General features: G+C 41.2%; 1 pseudogene; it reads left to right on the top strand.

Annotated features, from left to right (window-relative positions):
* The first annotated feature begins 569 nt into the window (after positions 1 to 569).
* Positions 570 to 1,739, top strand: LOC116467518 (large ribosomal subunit protein eL21-like; annotated as a pseudogene).
* Positions 1,740 to 19,136: the final 17,397 nt, after the last annotated feature.

Here is a 19,136-nt window from a genome sequence, read left to right as displayed (position 1 = left end):
CACACAGCTCTGAAAAGTGAATGTCGGGGGTGAAGAGAGCCCTCCTACACTCCTTTTCCTAGTGATGACAAGGTTGTGGGGGCATGGCTGACTGTGAGGAGCAGAAGATGAGAGGGAGATATCATTTTACTTCTTTGTACTGCAATAATAAAAAGAACGGATAGAATGGAATGAAGAGGCCAGGGGCGGTGGCTCATGCCTGTAATCCCAGCACTTTGGGAGGCCGAGGCAGGTGGATCACCTGAGGTCAGGAGTTCGAGACCAGCCTGGCCAACGTGGAGAAACCCCGTCTCTATTAAGAATACAAAAATTAGCCAGGCGTGGTGGTGGGCACCTATAATCCCAGCTACTCGGGAGGCTGAGGCAGGAGAATGACTTGAACTTGTGGGGCGGAGGTTGCAGTGAGCCAAGGTTGCGCCACTTCACTCCAGCCTGGGCGAAAAAGCGAACTCTGCCTCAAAGAAAAAAAAAAAGAATGGAGCGAAGAAGCCAGATTGAGTCTTCTTGCAATGAGGTGGAGTATACAATATTATTTTTAAAAATGAGTCTAGAGTTTCTGAAAACAAGGACACACTAGGAGGAAATGGTGGAGGAAAGGAGAACACAAAGTAAAAGTGACACTGCCTATTTCTTCACGGGGACAAGGGCCACTTAGGCTGGGACCCTTTTCCTGGAAATGCCGACCATACAGAGCAAGGCCATGTGACTAAGAATCCACAACAGAAACAAACACAAGACACATATGAGTTAGGAAAGTTAAGGAAGTAGTCCTTCCTTTCGCCAAAACTGCCACCTTCCAGTAATTTGCCACAATGATGAACACAAAGGGAAAGAGGAGAGGCACCGATATACATTCTCTAGGCCTTTTAGAAAACATGGACTTGTTCCTTTGGCCACAAATATGCGAATCTATAAGAAAGGTGATATGGTAGACATCAACGGAATGGATACTGTTCAAAAAGGAATGCCCCACAAGTGTTACCGTGGCAAAACTGAGTCTACAGTGTTCCCCAGCATGCTGTTGGCATTGTTGTAAACAAACAAGGGTAAGATTCTTGCCAAGAGAATTAATGTGCATATTAAGCACATTAAGCACTCTAAGAGCCAAGATAGCTTCCAGAAGTGTGTGAAGGAAAATGATAAGAAAAAGAAAGAAGCCAAAGGGGAAGGTATCTGGGTTCAAGTGAAGCACCAGCCTGCTCCACCCAGAAAAGCGCACTTTGTGAAAGCCAGTGGGAAGGAGCCTGAGCTGCTGGAACCTATTCCCTGTGAATTCATGGCATCATAGGTGTTAATAAAATAAAATAAAAGACCTCTGGCTGTAAAACAAAACAAAACAAAAAAATCAAAAAACAACAAAAAAGAAAGCAGTGGAGTGCATTTTTAGATTTGGTACGTTAATGTGCCAGGCCCTCCATCCCACTTCTCTGAAAGCCTCTCTCCTGTGTGTGAGAGAGAAGGCATGAGGCAAGAAGGGGAAGGCCTTCCTTAAACAGCTGGTGGTAACATTGTCCTCAGCTCACCAAGAGAACTCTGAACAATGTGACTCCTATTAGAAATGAGAACAAGTACCTATTGTTTAGGCTTAAACAGCTCTAAGTGTTTCTTTTAGAGATAATTAATTTAATTAAAATGGTCCCTGAAGCCAAACTGAGCTTCATATTGAGCACTATACACATTCCTTCCAAATTCCAGTACAAAGCTATTCAGAACTAGCAAGCTATCAGTCATGTAGCTCACATTTACTTGCACTGGAATGGAGGCCCTAGCACAGGGGCTGGGATAAGAGGCTCTTCCTGAGCTGGGGGGAGTAGCGTTAGTTCTGATGCAGTTAGAGAAAAGATGATTTTTCATCTGTGGATTTAGTTCGAAAAATGATGTGGGCATTTTTTCCTTCATGGTAGTTTCAAGAAGAGAAATTTGGTTTACTGGCTGCATCCAAATCATCCGTCTACAAGATACACTCAGCATGTCAGTGCTCAATAAATGAATGAATCAGTGGATAAACGGCCAGGCGCAGTGGCTCACCCCTGTAATCCCAGCACTTTGGGAGGCCACGTGACCTCAAGGCAGATCACTTGAGGTCAAGAGTTCTAGACCAGCCTGGCCAGCACTTTAGGAGGCCGAGGCGGGGGTGGATCACTTGAGGTCGAGAGTTTGAGACAAGCCTGGCCAACATGGTGAAAATCCATCTCTACTAAAAATACAAAAATTAGCCAGGCGTGGTGGTGGCTGCTGTAATCCTAGCTACTCAGGAGACTGAGGCAGAGGTTGCAGTGAGCTGAGGTCATGCCACTGCACTCCAGCCTGGGCAACAGAGTGAGATTCTGTCTCAAAAAAAGAAAAAAAATGGATACATGAATGAAACCAACCTCTTTGGCCTGGAATAGATGAGCTCTTGGACCTGTTATCTTCAGGAGTCAGGAAGTAAATTGAGTAGAATTTGATGTTAGATCAAAACTACCAAGCTGTCATGTACCCCAAGAGGACACAATAAAATTCTGTGGCATTTGATGATGGTTTATTGATGGTAGATGCAGTTCAACATGTTTATTCCAAACCTTGAGGCAAGCGCAATTTAGGAGGGCCACATGGCCTGGCCATTTAGCAAGTAGACTGTGGAATCAGGAAGACTGGGCTCCTGGCTGTCTCCCTTTCTTGTGACTTGACCATGGGCCTATTTTTAAAACTTAGTCCGTTTCTTCATATATAAAATAAAGATAATATAAAACCTAACACATGAGATTTTTGTGAAATTTAAACTATGACATTCATTCAGCATGGACTGAATGCCTACTATGTGTCAGGCATTGTTCCACGTGTTTGGGATATGTCAGTGAACAGAATACAGATCCTTGTCTTTGTGGCACGTACAGTCTAGTGAGGGGAGGGGGATGGGAAGCAAATAAAACACCATAACCGTAAGAAAATATATGAATATGTTAGAAGTTCTGTGTGCTAAGAAAATAGCGGTGCAGGGTAAGGGTTCCAAAGGCAGGGTTGGGGGATATGGGAGGCTGGTAGTGGGTTACAATTTTGTATAGGGGAGACAGGGTAACCTCCATTGAGAAGATAACATGAGCGAAGATGTGAAGCTGGTGAGGGAGTAAGCCATGTGGATATCTAGAGGCAGCAGGTTCAAGGCAAAGGGAAGAGCCATTACAAAGGCCAGAGGACAGGAGTATGCGAGGCATGTTTGACAGCAAAGATCAAAGAAGACAGAGTGGTTGGAGAGGCAGAAGTGAAGTAACTGCAGATCAGGTTGTATAGGACCTTGAGGATATTGTCAGAGCTTGGTGTGAAATGGGGGAGCCTGCCTAACTAATCATTTAACAGATTGCTGATGTGGGTGGGTGGCTATGGGAGGTTTGTGTTGATGATCTAACTCTGTGAATGATCGGGTGAAATTTGATGATGCAGGAAAGAGGAGAATGTGCTTGAGTACGTGACAGGGTTTGGCTTCAGGGACTCACAGGGAGTTTTCATAGGGACTAGGCAGGAAGGCTGAGAGTGTGCGTACAGTGACTGGTAGGAGAGTATGTGGTTGTGGGAGTCTGTGGAGGTTTTCTTCTGTTTCTCTCACTTTTCTTAGAGAAATAGGTATCATAGTAATCACCTAAGAGTAAGTGGGGAAAGGAGTATTCTTGAGGGGAAGAAGGAAGTATGAGCTTGTTCTCTAGAACAGGAGAGTGAATGGATGAAGGGAACCTCATCCTGCTGTGAACCTCGTGCCTGGTTATGAATGTCAGGCAGCATTAAGGGCCCAGTTAAGGGTTAATGACTATGAACTCAAAACAAGATCAGTCAGCATGGTTTTCACCAGACATATTCAACCATTCCAGTACAGGGAAAGAGGTGGGTTTCACCAGGGTTGTGTTTTGCTAAACAAATAAGTCAAAGCCAGAGAAGGGCAAGGGATTTGAGGGATTCTGAAGTGAGTATTTACAGCATAATAATTGACCAAAGCATTTAAGTCAGGTAATTATAGACAGAAGATAGGACCTCAAGTGCAAAGTGGGAGAAGGACCAATGGTGGAGACACCCTTGGTTTAAAAGGTTTGGAATTGGGGTAATAAAATTAGTGAGCTGGAAAGATAGTAGGTGAGGTCAGAGTGGAATGTGTCAAATCAAAGTTATGAAAATGCATCTAAAATTGTAGCACAATATGTGGTGCAAAGCAAATGCCCAGTAATTAATGACTATTATTAGGGACTCATAAAACTTGTTATCCAGAACCCTTGAGACCAGATTTGTTTTGTAACACAGAATTCTTCAGACTGTAGAAAAGCTTCACGGTTTATACACCTCCATGGAAGTCCTGGAAAGTTTTCTGTAATCCAGCACATCAGTGTGTCTTCAGGAAAATGCATGAATATTCATATTAAGTAGGATGTATAGCCTCATGTTGGTGTAGGACACATTTTGCTGTGTAAGTTTAGGCACTAAATTTTTAAAAAACAAAACTTTGGATTTTAAGATTTCGACTTTGAGATTTCAGAATTGCAACAAAAGAAGGTGAACCTGTACTGACATTTTCACTAAGCATCGTGAACTTAGGGGAAATACTTCATCTCTCTAGAGGACTTTGAGTTTGGAAGTTTCTGAACTACTTTCCTGCTCAACATTTTATGATTCCTTGATACCCTTCACTGGACTCAATTCCCCATAAGACAACTGAATAAAAAGGCTGGGCCTAAATTGTATACAGGTTGAACATCCTTAATATGCAAACCACAAATCCAAAATGCTTGAAAATCTGAAACTTCTTGAGTGCTGACATGACACCACAAGTGGAAAACTTCACATCTGACCTCATGTGATGAGTCGAAGTCAAAACACAGATGCACAACACACAATTCCTTCAGTGTCCCCAAGCAAAGAAACACCCTCTAGGCCCTTTAATTGTGATGTATCTTTTCTAGGCATGCCCAGATTCCTTCATGCAAGCACACCCACAAAAGGTAATAACATGGCATGTGTGCAAGCCAGATATGCCAACAGCAGGTTCCCCATGATGCCCCACATGGGACCAAGACCCACGTGCATTACTTACTTTATTTTTGCTTATTCTCTGTAAAGATATTGTTGAAAATATCAAAAAGCCCTATAGATACCCCTATGGGTAACGGTGGTAAGAGAAAGAGGAAGAATATTTATCTGTAGCACAGAGAGTCAAGCTATTGGACAAACTGGACAGTGGTATAAGTGTGAAACATCTTACAGCAGTGTGGTGTTAGAATGACCACCCTATATGACATGAAGAAACAGGACTGTTGAAGTTCCATGCTGAAAGTGATGAATAGAAGTTAATTAAAAATAGAAAAACACTGCATAAAGCTAAAAATAAAGACCTCAATCATGTATTGAAAGAGTGGGTTTGTCAGTGTTGCAGTGAACAAACACATGCCACTTCATAGTATGTAGATCATGAAACAAGCAAAGACTTGTCACGATGAATTGAAAACTGAAGAGAACTATGATTAGTCAATAGGCTGGTTGCAGAAATTTAGGAATAGACATGGCATTAAATTTTTAAAGATTTGTGGTAATAAAACTTCTGCTGATCATGAAGCAGCTGAGCAATTCATTGATGAGTTTGCCAGCATCAGCTGGATGCAGTGGCGCATGCCTATGAGCCTACCTCTTTGGGAGGGTGAGGCAGGAGGATTGCTTGAGCCCAGGAGTTGGAGACCAGCCTGGGCAAAATAGGGTGACCCAATTGCTACAAATCTTTTTTAAAAAAATTATCTGGGTGGTGGTTCATGCCTGTAGTCCTAGATACTCCAGAAGCTGAGGCTGGAGGAACACTTGAGCCCAGGAATTTGAGGCTACGGTGAGCTATGATCATGCCACTGCACTGCACTCCTGCCTGGATGACAGAGTGAGACCCTGTCTCTTAAAAAATAAAAAACAAAATAAAAACACATAAAAGTGTATCAGTTTGACAAGGTCATTGCTGATGAGAGTCTTATCCCAGAAAAAGTCTATAATGCTGATGAAACATCTCTGTTTTGGCGTTATTACCCCAGAAGGACTCTTGACTACAGCTGATGAGGCAGCTCCTGTAGGAATTCAGGATACTAAGGATAGAACAACTGTGCTGGGATGTGCTAATGCAATAGCCACACAGAGTGTAAACTCACTGTGATAGGCACAAACATGCATACTTGATGTTTACAAGGAGTGAATTTCTTACTAGTCCATTGTTATGCTAACAAAAAGGCATGGATCACTAAGGACATTTTTTTCTGGCAGTTTCTCAAATATTTTGTACCAGTGGTTCATGCACACTGCAGAAAAGCTGAACTGGATGTCCAAAGATCTTGTTATTCCTTGACAACTGTTCTGCTCATCCTTCACCTGAGATCCTCAGCAAAAATAATGTTTATGTCATATACTTTCTCACAAAGATGACTTTATTAATTTAGCCATATGACCATGCTATCCTTAGATCAATAAACTTTTTGAACGGCATGCTAGCAATAGTGAACAGAGGCATGGCTGTGGAAAGTTTTCAAAAGGAGTTTAGCCTGAAGGATACTACATATGCTATTGCCAGTGCTTGGAACACAATGACTAAACACACGGTTGGGCATGTCTGGCACAACTTCTGGCCTGCAACTGTGTTCAGTGATGATGACGAGCAAGGTGACAAGTTTGAACGATTCTGTATGTCAAGTGAGAAAAAAATGACGTGTGGCCTTCTTACATATGCAAAAAATATACCTTCGGAGTCCATTAGTAAAGCTGGAAGAAATTTTTTTACTTTCTTCTTATGTTAAAGAAGTTTTTTCGTTTGGGGGGTTTATTTATTTATTTATTTATTTTGAGACAGAGTCTTGCTCTGTCTCCCAGGCTGGAGTGCAGTGGCTCGATCTCGGCTCATTGCAACCTCCACCTCCCAGGTTCAAGGGACTCCCCCTGCCTCAGCCTCCCAAGTAGCTGGGACTGCAGGCACCTGCCACCATGCCTGGCTATTTTTTGTATTTTTAGTAGAGATGGGGTTTCACAATATTGGCCAGGCTGGTCTCAAACTCCTGACCTTGTGATCTGCCCACCTCAGCGTCTCAAAGTGCTGGGATTACAGGCATGAGCCACCATGCCCTGCCATTTTTGGGGTTTTTGAGATGGAGTCTCGCTCAGTTGCCCAGGCTGATCTTGGCTCACTGCAACCTCTGCCTCTCTGGCTCAAGCCATTCTTGTGGCTCAGCCTCCCAAGTAGCTGAGACTACAGGTGCATGCCACCATGCCTGGTTTTTTTTTTTTTTTTTTGTATTTTTAATAGAGATGGGGTTTCACCATGTTGGCCAGGCTGGTCTCAAACTCCTGACCTCAAGTGATCCTCCTGCCTCAGCTTCCCAAAGTGCTGGGATTACAGGTGTGAGCTACCATGCCCAGCCTATTGAAGAAGTTTTGTTTTGTTTTGTTTTTGAGACAGGGTCACACTCTGTTGCCCAGGCTGCAGTGCAGTGGTGTGATCATGGCTCACAACAGCAGCAACCTCCTGGGCTCAAGCGATTCTCCCACCTGAGCCTCCCAAGTTTCTGGGACTACAGGTGCGTGCCACTACACCTAGGTAATTTTTGTATATTTGGCAAAGATGGGGTTTCTCCATATTGCCCAGGCTGGTCTCAAAGTCCTAGGCTCAAGCAATCCACCTGCCTCAGCCTCCCAAAGTGCTGGGAAGACAGGCGTGAACCACCATGCCCAGCCTGAAGAAGTTTTTGACATCGATAATGAGGCTGCAGTTGTTCATTCACCACCTGATGGTAGAATAGCCAAAATGGTTCTGAATCAAGGTAATTCTCATAATAGTCATAAATTTCATGTTGTTAACACTACAGAAAAAGTGCCTATAGACAACATAGTGAAAATGTGTGATGGGCTTATTGAAGGACTAGAGCAGCATACATTCATTCAAGAATGAGAAATCATGACAGTTTACAAAATGAAAGAGACTTCTGAGACAACAACCGTTGTTAATGAGGCAGAAGAGTCTAGAGGAAACATTTTTAAAAGGCATTCAGCAGAATGCCTCCTAGTCCCTAGAAGACCCACTTCCTGGTCCTTCGACTTCTTCTGATGTTTCTTCTCACCTAAAAAAATAAAATACAGTGGACAGTAACCTTTTAATCAAAACACAGCATCATAAGTGGAGGCTGAAAGCCTGCTGTTATTTGTTACTACTGTTGTTTGGCAGCTGATGCAGGTGTTCTAGTGAAGCCTACTGTGTTGCTGAGTTACCCTGAACATATTATTTTTTAACTGTATTAATGGGATTTTTTTTTACTGTTAAGTACTTATGTGTGAATAAGTGAAAATGATTGTTAATTTGTAGCATATAAATTCAAAGTCAGGAATGAGGATGATGTCAAACAACCACAGATTGTCCACATGAGTGGCTGAGATAATGACACCTTTGCTGTCTGATGATTCAATGTACACAACTTTGTTTCATGCGCACTATTATTAAAATAGTGTATTAAATGAGCTTCAGGCTGTGTGAATAAGGTATATACAAAACATAACTGCATTTTGTGTTTAGTCTTGAGTCTCATATCTCATTATGTATATGCAAATGTTTCAAAATCCCCCAAAATCCCAAATCCAAAACTCTTCTGATCCTATGTATTTAGGAAAAGGGATACTCAAATTGTATTAATAAATGAGCTTATTTTGATTGATTATTATAGTCCTGTTTAAATCAATACTAATAAAAGAATTTGGAAACTTCCTTTTTCATATTCAAAGCTAACAAAAAACATAAGTCAGTCACAGGTAATTCAGCATCTGTCAAATTTGGTGAAACCTTATAGGTGAGATAAATTACAAGAAGGTCAGGCTAACTTAATATAACTCAATACAAAGTTAAAAGGGAAGGGCTTTTAAAAAGCTGCATTGCGTAATTCAATTCAAATTTATTTTTATAGTGGCTGTTTCCTGGTAGATGTTAAGCCACAACTTGTTTTGATGACTAGATGAGGTTGATTTTTAATTTTATGCATCATATAATTTGCATTTAGTGTGCTTACAAAATGCTGAAAAAAAAAAAGTGTCCTTGAAGTAGATTAGGTACATCTGCTTTTGGTTGCTCTATTAGTTATCTCAGCAAATTCTTTCTTTGTAGATGCAGCAAAGGTAAATATCAGCAAAGCTTTGTCCAATTATCACATATTCCTCAGGGAAGCTTTCCACTATGGAATTCACTTTCTAAAAGTAAGCACAATTGTAAAAGATGGAGCAAAATCTCAAATACTAAGAAATAGGATGTTTTGCATATCTCAAATTACCATTGCCACTTGAATTAATGACTTTTTCTTCAAATTATTTTGCACAATGGCTTTTCTCTTTCAGGATGTTCTCTTACCACCCTTTCCTTCCTTTTTGCCTGGCTAACTGTTATTTATTCTTTAATATCCACCTTAGGTGATAACTTCTTAGGGAAGCCTTTCCTGTCCCCACCCCAATTCCATTCCCAAAATAAGAGTGGGTGCCTTCCTACATGCTCAGAGGAACACTGTGTGTTCCCCCATTGTAGTAGCCATACCTGTAGTGCCCAACAGCTTGTCTCCATCTATCACTGGGCCGTCTCAAGGGAAGGGACCCTGTCTGTTTCACACCACATTGCTTCTCTGGATCCTATCTGTGTTAGACTAATTTACGATGAAGTTTATCATTCCAGAGGTAGGCCTTTGCACTGCAAACCCAGGACTGGGTAAAACAAAGCAAGCTCTCATCCCTCTCCTTGTGAGGTCTAGAAGAAAAGGAAAAAGGTAGATTCTTGGCAAGAGAGAGAAGTTAAGAATGATAGTTTCTTGGACCGAGTGTGGTGGCTCACGCCTGTAATCCCAGCACTTTGGGAGGCCGAGGCAGGCAGATCACCTAAGGTCAGTCAGGAGTTTGAGACCAGCCTGGGCAACATGGTGAAACCCTGTCTCTACTGAATATACAAAAATTAGCCAGGTGTGGTGGTTGGCACCTGTAATCCCAGCTACTCAGGAGGCTGAGGCAGGAGAATCACTTGAACCTGGGTGGCGGAGGTTTTGAGCTGAGATCGCGCCATGGCACTCCAGCCTGGGCAACAAGAGCAAAACTCTGTCTCAAAAAAAAAAAAAAAAAAAAGAATGACAGTTTCTCACCATTCCAGGTACAGGCATGTGTGTTGATGTAGAGGAAGGTGGAGTGGTTCTTGCAGCTGATTGGTCCTTAGGGAAACTGAGTCCTTCATCTAGTCAGGGCTGAGACAGCACTTGTCTTAGAAGGACTTACCAGGTAAAAGGAGAAAAGGGATAAAAGATAAAGATTCTGTTTTCAAGGAATTCATTCGATAATACAACAAATATTCACAAGACACCTATGCCAAACAGTATGTGGTGGTATCTGTCTAGAGAGCTCCAGGACATTCTCTTTTGTGGGGGAACTCCTGAAGCAAAGAATGTAGGGATTCAGATCAAATAAGACACCTATCTAGCCCTATTTACAGGGTTACCTACATGTATCATGTGTATCCCTGATCCTTTTTTTTTGAGACGGAGTCTTGCTCTGTCACCCAGGCTGGAATGCAGTGGCACGTTCTCAGCTCACTGCAATCTCTGCCTCCCAGCTTCAAGCGATTCTGTTGCCTCAGCCTCCCAAGTAGCTGGGACTACAGGTGTGTTCCACCACACCCAGTTAATTTTTGTACTTTTAGTAGAGACGGGGTTTCACCATGTTAGCCAGGCTGGTCTCGAACTCCTGACCTCAGGCAATCTGCCTGCCTTGGCCTCCCAAAGTGCTGGGATTACAGGCATGAGCCATCGCGCCTGGCCAATGTATCTCTGATTCTTAGGAAAGGGGTTGGGCTGCCCAGGCATATACTTTTCAAGATTGATCATTCACCTATGTACAGATAGCTAAACACTAACCATACTGTTACATTGCAAACGTAACACTGGTTCCCAAACTCAAACTGCTGCATTACAAACAAATTGTTTCAGTCAGCGTTATATTTAAAACTCAAAGAGTTCAGCTAATTAGTTCAGGGGGCTGTGAGGTGACTAGAGAAAGGACATTTCATTATAAAATGGTATTTTCTTAGGCGATCCAAGCCCTCAGAAGAGGATGTCCTGAGGTTTCCTACCTAGATACTACCACATAGTGGTTTGGCATTGATGCTTGGTAAATATTTGTTGCATTATTGAATGGACACTTTGAAAATTGAGTCTTTACCTTTTATCTTTTCCTCCATTTAACACTGTTCCCTGGGTTAAACTGGCAAGTGTGCAGGTCACTGATGAATGAACAGCTGAGACTCCCTCTTTGGCTGAAGAATCCAGCCGTGATCCCCATCAGCTATGACTATTATTTATGTGAATGAGGAAGCAGTGAAATAGTTTCTTTGCAGAGTCAGTGAAATAGTTTATCTGCAGAGTAGCCTACAGCCTTGCTACTCAAAGTGTGATCCTTTGGCAAGTAGCATCAGTATCACCTTGGGAGCCTATTTGAAATGAAGCATCTCAGGTCCTATCCCAGACCACCTAAAGCAGAATGTGCATTTTAACAAAATCGTTAGATGTGTAAGCACAGTACAATTTAAGAAACAGTCTCCTAGAGACCCCAAGCAGGATCAGAGCATGAACCCCCACATACAGATTACCAGGCAGACAACTAAAAAAGGACACATAGGGGAATCTGGAAGGAGGACTGGAGCCCAAAGATAAGAAAGATAAGACAGTCAGCCCAAGGGTGGTGAAGGTGTTGGAGGCACAGAAAAATCAGAAGTGACATATGGATTATACCAGGTCTAGAGCTAGAACTCTGAGAGGAACAAGCAGGACCAAAATCAGTTACGGACCACAAGTTAGTGTATGATGGATCATGGCTTTGGGCTCAGAAGAGTTTTAGAGCTAGACTTCCTTATAATTCAAATCTTAACTCAGTTGTATATTGTTCCATAATAAACCATCCCGTAACTTACTGGGTCAAAACAATAACCTTTATTTTCCATAATGTGTAGGCAATTTAGGCCGGGCTCAGCCTAGGATGGCTCACCTGGGCTCACTCATATGTCCACCGTTAGCTTGTAAATAGGTTGAAGGATGGCTGGTCCCACATAGCTTCACTTGCCTCATATGTCTGGTTTGGCTGCCACAGTGGGATAACTGGGCCTCTCTCTCTGTAAAGTCTCTCTTCCTCAAGGAGGTGAGCCTAATTTTGTTCATGAGATAGCAGTGTTCAAAAGGCAAGAGCAGAAGCTACCAGCCTCCTTGAGGTCAAAGTTTGGAAGTCATTTCTGCTACATTCTATCAGTTAAAGCTACCCACAAGGCCAGCCTGGTGGGATGAGCTTCAAAGAAGTGTGGACATCTGCCACTCCGTCATGTACTAATGCTTTGACCTGAAACAAGTTACTTAACCTTTCTGAACCTCAGTTTTCTCTTCCTTTAAAATGTGACAATGATACCTTTTTCATAGGATTATATGAGATAAATAATTCTAGTGACAAACATGTAATCAGCACATAATAAACGGTCATTATTATTAACACGTAGCTGAAGTTTATGTTTACTATATGTATTAGTCTGTTCTCATGCTGCTAGTAAAAATATGTCTGAGACTGGCAATTTATAAAGAAAATAAATTTAATTGGCTCACAGTTCCCCAGGGCTGGGGAGGCCTCAAGAAGCTTACAATCATGGCGGAAAGGGAAACAGACACATCCTTCTTCACATGACCGCAGCAGGAGAAGTGCCGAGTGAGAGTGGGGAAAAGCCCCTTATAAAACCATCAGATCTCATGAGAACTCACTATCACGAGAACAGCATGGAGATAACTGCCCCCATGATTCAATTACCTCACACTGGGTCCCTCCCACAACACATGGGGATTATGGGAACCACAATTTAAGATGAGATTTGAATGGGGACACAGCCAAACCGTAGCATTATCCCAGTGTTCTCTCTATATAGCCTTCTTTTCAAGTCTGCATACAGAGTACTTTTCAAGTGACTAAAGCGTTAGATTCTCACTGGCAGGTTTGAAAAGGGTTAGGAAAAGGACCTGATGTGTGTGTCTGTCAGAGACAGAGAGAATACTTGTGAAAAAATGAGCTGGGAAATCAAAACCACAATAAGATACCATCTCACAGCAGTCAGAATGGCTATTATTATTTTTATTATTATTTTTCTGAGTCAGGGTCTTACTCTCTCACACAGGCTGGAGTGCAGTGGCACAATCTGGGCTCACTGCAGAGAATAGCTATTATTAAAAAGTCAGATAATAACAGATGCTGGTAAGGCTGTGAAGAAAAGGGAACACTTCTACGTTGTTAGTGGGAATGTAAATTAATTCAGCCACTGTGGAAAGAAGTTTGAAAAGTTCACAAAGAACTTGAAACAGAGCTACTATTCAACCCAGCAATCCCATTACTGGGAATATACCCCAAAGAAAACAAATCATTCTACCAAAAAGACGCATGCAGTTGTATGTTCATTACAGCTCTATTCACAACAGTAAAGACATGAAATCAACCTAGGTGTCCATCAGAAGTGGACTAGATGAAGAAAATGTGGTACATATACACTGGGGAATACTATGCAGCCATTAAAAAGGAAAAATCATGTCCTCTGAAGGAACATGGATGCAGCTGGAGGCCATAATCTCAAGTAAATTAATGCAGGAACAGAAAACCAAATACCTTCTGTTCTCACTTATAACTGGGAGCTAAATACTGGGTACTCATGGACATAAAGATGGGAACAATAGGCACTGTAGACTACTGGAGGGAAGGGAGGGAGGGGAGTGTGTGTTTGAAAACTACCTATTGGGTACTACGCTTAGTACCTGGGTGATGGGATCTGTACCGCAAACCACAACATCATGCAATGTACCCATTTAATAAACCTGCACTTACACCCCCTGTATCTAAAAGGTGAAATTATAAAATAAATAAATAAAATGGTTGATTTCATGTTACGTGAATTTTACACCAATAATTTTTTTTTTAATTAAAAATGTAAGCTGAGGACCAATGATTGACGAAAGAGACGGCAGGACTTTAGTGAAGGGAAACAAGATGTTTGCTTGCATAATTCATAGAATCGAGGTGCCAAGTTGACCCTACAGTTCTCGTACCATCAACTATGCAGTCTTGCTATTCAATGTGTGGTCTGAGGACCAACAGATCAGGGTTGCCACAGGGTTGTTCATAAGGAAGAGTCTTGGGCCCAGGTCAGACCTACTGCATCAGATTCTGCACTTGAATGAAATCTCAGTGGTACATATGTACATTACAGTTTGAGAGGCAGTCTTTAAAGGAGAGCCCCTTTCCACACCTCGCTTGATCTATTGTGTCTGAACTTGGGTCAGTCCCTTTGGGAACAATCAAAGAGACTTATGTGTGAGATGGACCTAATGGGAAAAGGAAGAGAACATGTGTCAACCGTCTGTCATGTTGTGAGACTGGCTGGGTCATGTGATGGGGACCAGCTTGGTTTGAGGCCATCAGTTAGAGCAACGATGAGAGATGTGCAGAATTTTATAGGATATCATTTAGATATTTATGAGTCAGAATGGAAGAATAAGAAAAACATTCAGAATGTGATCAAGCATAAATATTCTTTATTCTAGTGAATAAAGTGGTAAGCAAACTGGTGCAGGGTCTGCGTTGCAGATAGACTGGTAAGGTTGTATCTTGAAACCAGGTAAAACCAGTGATGTTTAAAGGGCATGGACTTGGAGTCACTTTTGCTATGGCAACTATAAAAAGAGTTCACTGTGTTGCAGGTCATTACCATGGAGAGAATCAAATCTTATGCCTCAGCTAAAAACCTCTGGCCAATATGAATGCTTGTTCCACTAAAGCAGTGACTTCCTTTTGTTTGGGGTGGTGTAGCTATTTTCTTAATCTGTCTTTTAATTTTGTTAAGGTTTAAAGTAGAGCGGTAGAGAAGTAAATCAAATCTATAGGGTTAGCATTTTTGTGTAAAGTCAGGAAGAGATTTTTATGATCTTGAGGATAATGTATATTTGTTTGATATTTCAAATATTAGTAAGGGAGAGCTGGGCGTGGTGGCTCATGCTTGTAATCCCAGCACTTTGGGAGGCTGAGGCGGGTGGATCACGAGGTCAGGAGATCGAGACCATGGTGAAACCTCGTCTCTACTAAAAATATAAAAAAATTAGCCGGGCGTGGTGGCGGGCGCCTGTAGTCCCAGCTACACGGAGAGGCTGAGGCAGGAGAATGGCGTGAACCTGGGAGGCGGAGCTTGCAGTGAGCCGAGATCGCGCCACTGCACTCCAGCCTGGGTGACAGAGCGAGACTCCGTCTCAAAAAAAAAAAAAAAAAAAAAAAAAAGAAACAAATATTAGTAAGGGAGGATTTCACCTTTTAGGGAATTATCCCAGTTTAAAGAGTCTAGTTTGTAATTTTTAATTGAAACACATAAGGAGGCCTTTAAAAACCCTTTTACTAAGGCTCTAAACCATTACTATAGTTACATTTTGCTAGAGTCATATATTTGAGAACATTTTGTTTAATAGAAGCATTTGAAGTGCTAAAAAAGATCCAGTATATTAAGTATGTAAATGCAGTTTGAAATTTTTAACAGAATTTAATTAACTCAATATGTAAATGACAGTGTTTGGGAAAGTTAGTATCTGCAGCTTTAGTTGACAGAGCTTTAATTTCCTTGAAACTGATGGTTAAACTCTACTCAATTTATAAATGGAGTAATAAGGTTTCTATGTTGAACTTCAAGGTTTAAGAAAACTAGGTTTTAGAATTAAAATGTGTTCCTTTAATTAATTTTATATTATTTAAAAAACCCAGTGTATCTGCAAATAGTCTTCATTATGCTCTGAAGTTTCCATTAAGGCCACCAAAAATTGATATTGACAAAAACAATTCAAATTGTTATTAGTATCTAGCAAGTTTAGAGACATTTTAAAGCAAAAACCATTTTTTTAAGTGTGGGACACACCTCTTGTGCTAAAACTTTCAAAGGCATAAGCTTCAGGTTATTCCTGAAATACTCCTGCATATGATCTGTAAATAACTGGCCAACAGTCTCCACAAGTGGCTCCCAGTCACTGCCACCACCTGCTTCCCTCCCAGAAACCCATCACAGGCAGAAGGGACAAGCCACCTGATAAACCAACAGGCTGAAGTTCCTCCAGGATGTCTGCCAATCCATGTATCAATTAGAGTCCCAACAATTTGTTCACTTTCCCCTCTCCACAAAAGCCCAAGTCTATATTACAAATTGCAAATGGTCTGGAAATTCTATTTTTAAAATGATGCTCAGTTTTCCGAGGATTTATTTTCTTTGAAGCATGAGGATTCTTTCCCAATGATGGGGAGCCAGCCAGACACCTAAATAGAAGGAAGACTCGGGCTTCCATAGGCTGCCAAAAACTACCTCTCTTTCAGACAGAGGATTTTGATTCTGTTAGCTCTTCTGGGGTCTTAAAAAGAGAAAAAAAGATTCACCACCAACCCTTCCTATAGAAATTGCTTTGCCCCTGAGAGCAGGATAATCCAGCTGTCTTAATAATAGAAGGCTCCGGGGAACTAGTCTACTGATGCCCCACTGGGTACTTAATGCCGACAAGTCGGCCTCTTTCCTCACTTTGTAAAGAATTTGAGGTAAGGAGAGAAGAAGGTTGTGGGTTTGTCATAAATAGCTCTTATTATTTTGAGATACATCCCATCAATACCTAATTTATTGAGAGTTTTTAGCATGAAGGGCTGTTGAATTTTGTCAAAGGCCTTTTCTGCATCTATTGAGATAATTATGTGGTTTTTGTCTTTGGTTCTGTTTATATGCTGGATTACATTTATGGATTTGTGTATGTTGAATCAGCCTTGCATCCCAGGGATGAAGCCCAGTTGATCATGGTGGATAAGCTTTTTGATATGCTGCTGGATTCGGTTTGCCAGTATTTTATTGAGGATTTTTACATCAATATTCATCAGGGATATTGGTCTAAAATTCTCTTTTTTGGTTGTGTCTCTGCCAGGCTTTGGTATCAGGATGATGCTGGCCTTATAAAATGAGTTAGGAAGGATTCCCTCTTTTTCTATTGATTGGAATAGTTTCAGAAGGAATGGTACCAACTCCTCCTTGTACCTCTGGTAGAATTCAGCTGTGAATCCGTCTGGTCCTGGACTTTTTTGGTTGGTAAGCTATTAATTATTGCCTCAATTTCAGAGCCTGTTATTGGTCTATTCAGAGATTCAACTTCTTCCTGGTTTAGTCTTGGGAGGGTGTATGTGTTGAGGAATTTATCCATTTCTTCTAGATTTTCTAGTTTATTTGCGTAGGGGTGTTTATAGTATTCTTTGATGATAGTTTGTATTTCTGTGGGATCAGTGGTGATATCCCCTTTATCATTTTTTATTGCATCTATTTGATTCTTCTCTCTTTTCTTCTTTATTAGTCTTGCTAGCGGTCTATCAATTTTGTTGATCTTTTCAAAAAACCAGCTACTCAATAGGCAAAAACTGGAAGCATTCCCTTTGCAAACTGGCACAAGACAGGGATGCCCTCTCTTACCACTCCTATTCAACATAGTATTGGAAGTTCTGGCAGGACAATCAGGCAGGAGAAGGAAATAAAGGGCATTCAATTAGGAAAAGAGGAAGTCAAATTGTCTCTGTTTGCAGATGACATGATTGTATATTTAGAAAACCCCATTGTCTCAGCCCAAAATCTCCTTAAGATGATAAACAACTTCAGCAAAGTCTCAGGATACAAAATCAAGGTGCAAAAATCACAAGCATTCTTATACACCAGTAACAGACAAACAGAGAGCCAAATCTTGAGTGAACTCCCATTCACAATTGCTTCAAAGAGAATAAAAGACCTAGGAATACAACTTACAAGGGATGTGAAGGACCTCTTCAAGGAGAAATACAAACCACTGCTCAACGAAATAAAAGAGGACACAAACAAATGGAGGAACATTCCATGCTCATGGATAGCAAGAATCAATATTGTGAAAATGGCCATACTGCCCAAGGTAATTTATAGATTCAATGCCATCCCCATCAAGCTACCAATGACTTTCTTCACAGAATTGGAAAAAACTACTTTAAAGCTCATATGGAACCAAAAAAGAGCCCATATTGCCAAGACAATCCTAAGCAAAAAGAACAAAGCTGGAGGCATCATGCTACCTGACTTCAAACTATACTACAAGGCTACAGTAACCAAAACAGCATGGTACTGGTATCAAAACAGAGATATAGACCAATGGAACAGAACAGAGCCCTCAGAAATAATACTACACATCTACAACCATCTGATCTTTGACAAACCTGACAAAAACAAACAATGGGGAAAGGATTCCCTATTTAATAAATGGTGCTGGGAAAACTGGCTAGTTATATGTAGAAAGCTGAAACTGGATCCCTTCCTTAACACTTTATACAAAAATTAATTCAAGATGGATTAAAGACTTACATGTTAAGACCTAAAACCATAAAAATCCTAGAAGAAAACCTAGGCATTACCATTCAGGACATAGGCATGGGCAAGGACTTCATGTCTAAAACACCAAAAGCAATGGCAACAGAAGCCAAAATTGACAAATGGGATCTAAGTAAACTGAAGAGCTTTTGCACAGCAAAAGAAACTACCATCAGAGTGAATAGGCAACCTACAGAATGGGAAAAAATTTTTGCAATCTACTCATCTGACAAAGGACTAATTCCAGAATCTACAAAGACCTCAAACAAATTTACAAGAAAAAAACAAACAACCCCATCAAAAAGTGGGCGAAGGATATGAACAGACACTTCTCAAAAGAAGACATTTATGCAGCCAAAAAACACATGAAAAAATGCTCATCATCACTGGCCATCAGAGAAATGCAAATCAAAACCACAATGAGACACCATCTCACACCAGTTAGAATGGCGATCTTTAAAAAGTCAGGAAACAACAGGTGCTGGAGAGGATGTGGAGAAATAGGAACACTTTTTACACTGTTGGTGGGACTGCAAACTAGTTCAACCATCGTGGAAGACAGTGTGGCGATTCCTCAGGGATCTAGAACTAGAAATACCATTTGACCCAGCCATCCCATTACTGGGTATATACCCAAAGGATTATAAATCATGCTGCTATAAAGACATATGCACACATATGTTTATTG

The sequence above is a fragment of the Hylobates moloch genome, unplaced genomic scaffold (assembly GCF_009828535.3).
Source record: "Hylobates moloch isolate HMO894 unplaced genomic scaffold, HMol_V3 SCAFFOLD_2, whole genome shotgun sequence".
Classification (NCBI taxonomy): Eukaryota; Metazoa; Chordata; class Mammalia; order Primates; family Hylobatidae; genus Hylobates; species Hylobates moloch.
Note: the sequence above shows the minus strand (reverse complement) of the source record. Positions and strands in the feature narration are given on the sequence as shown.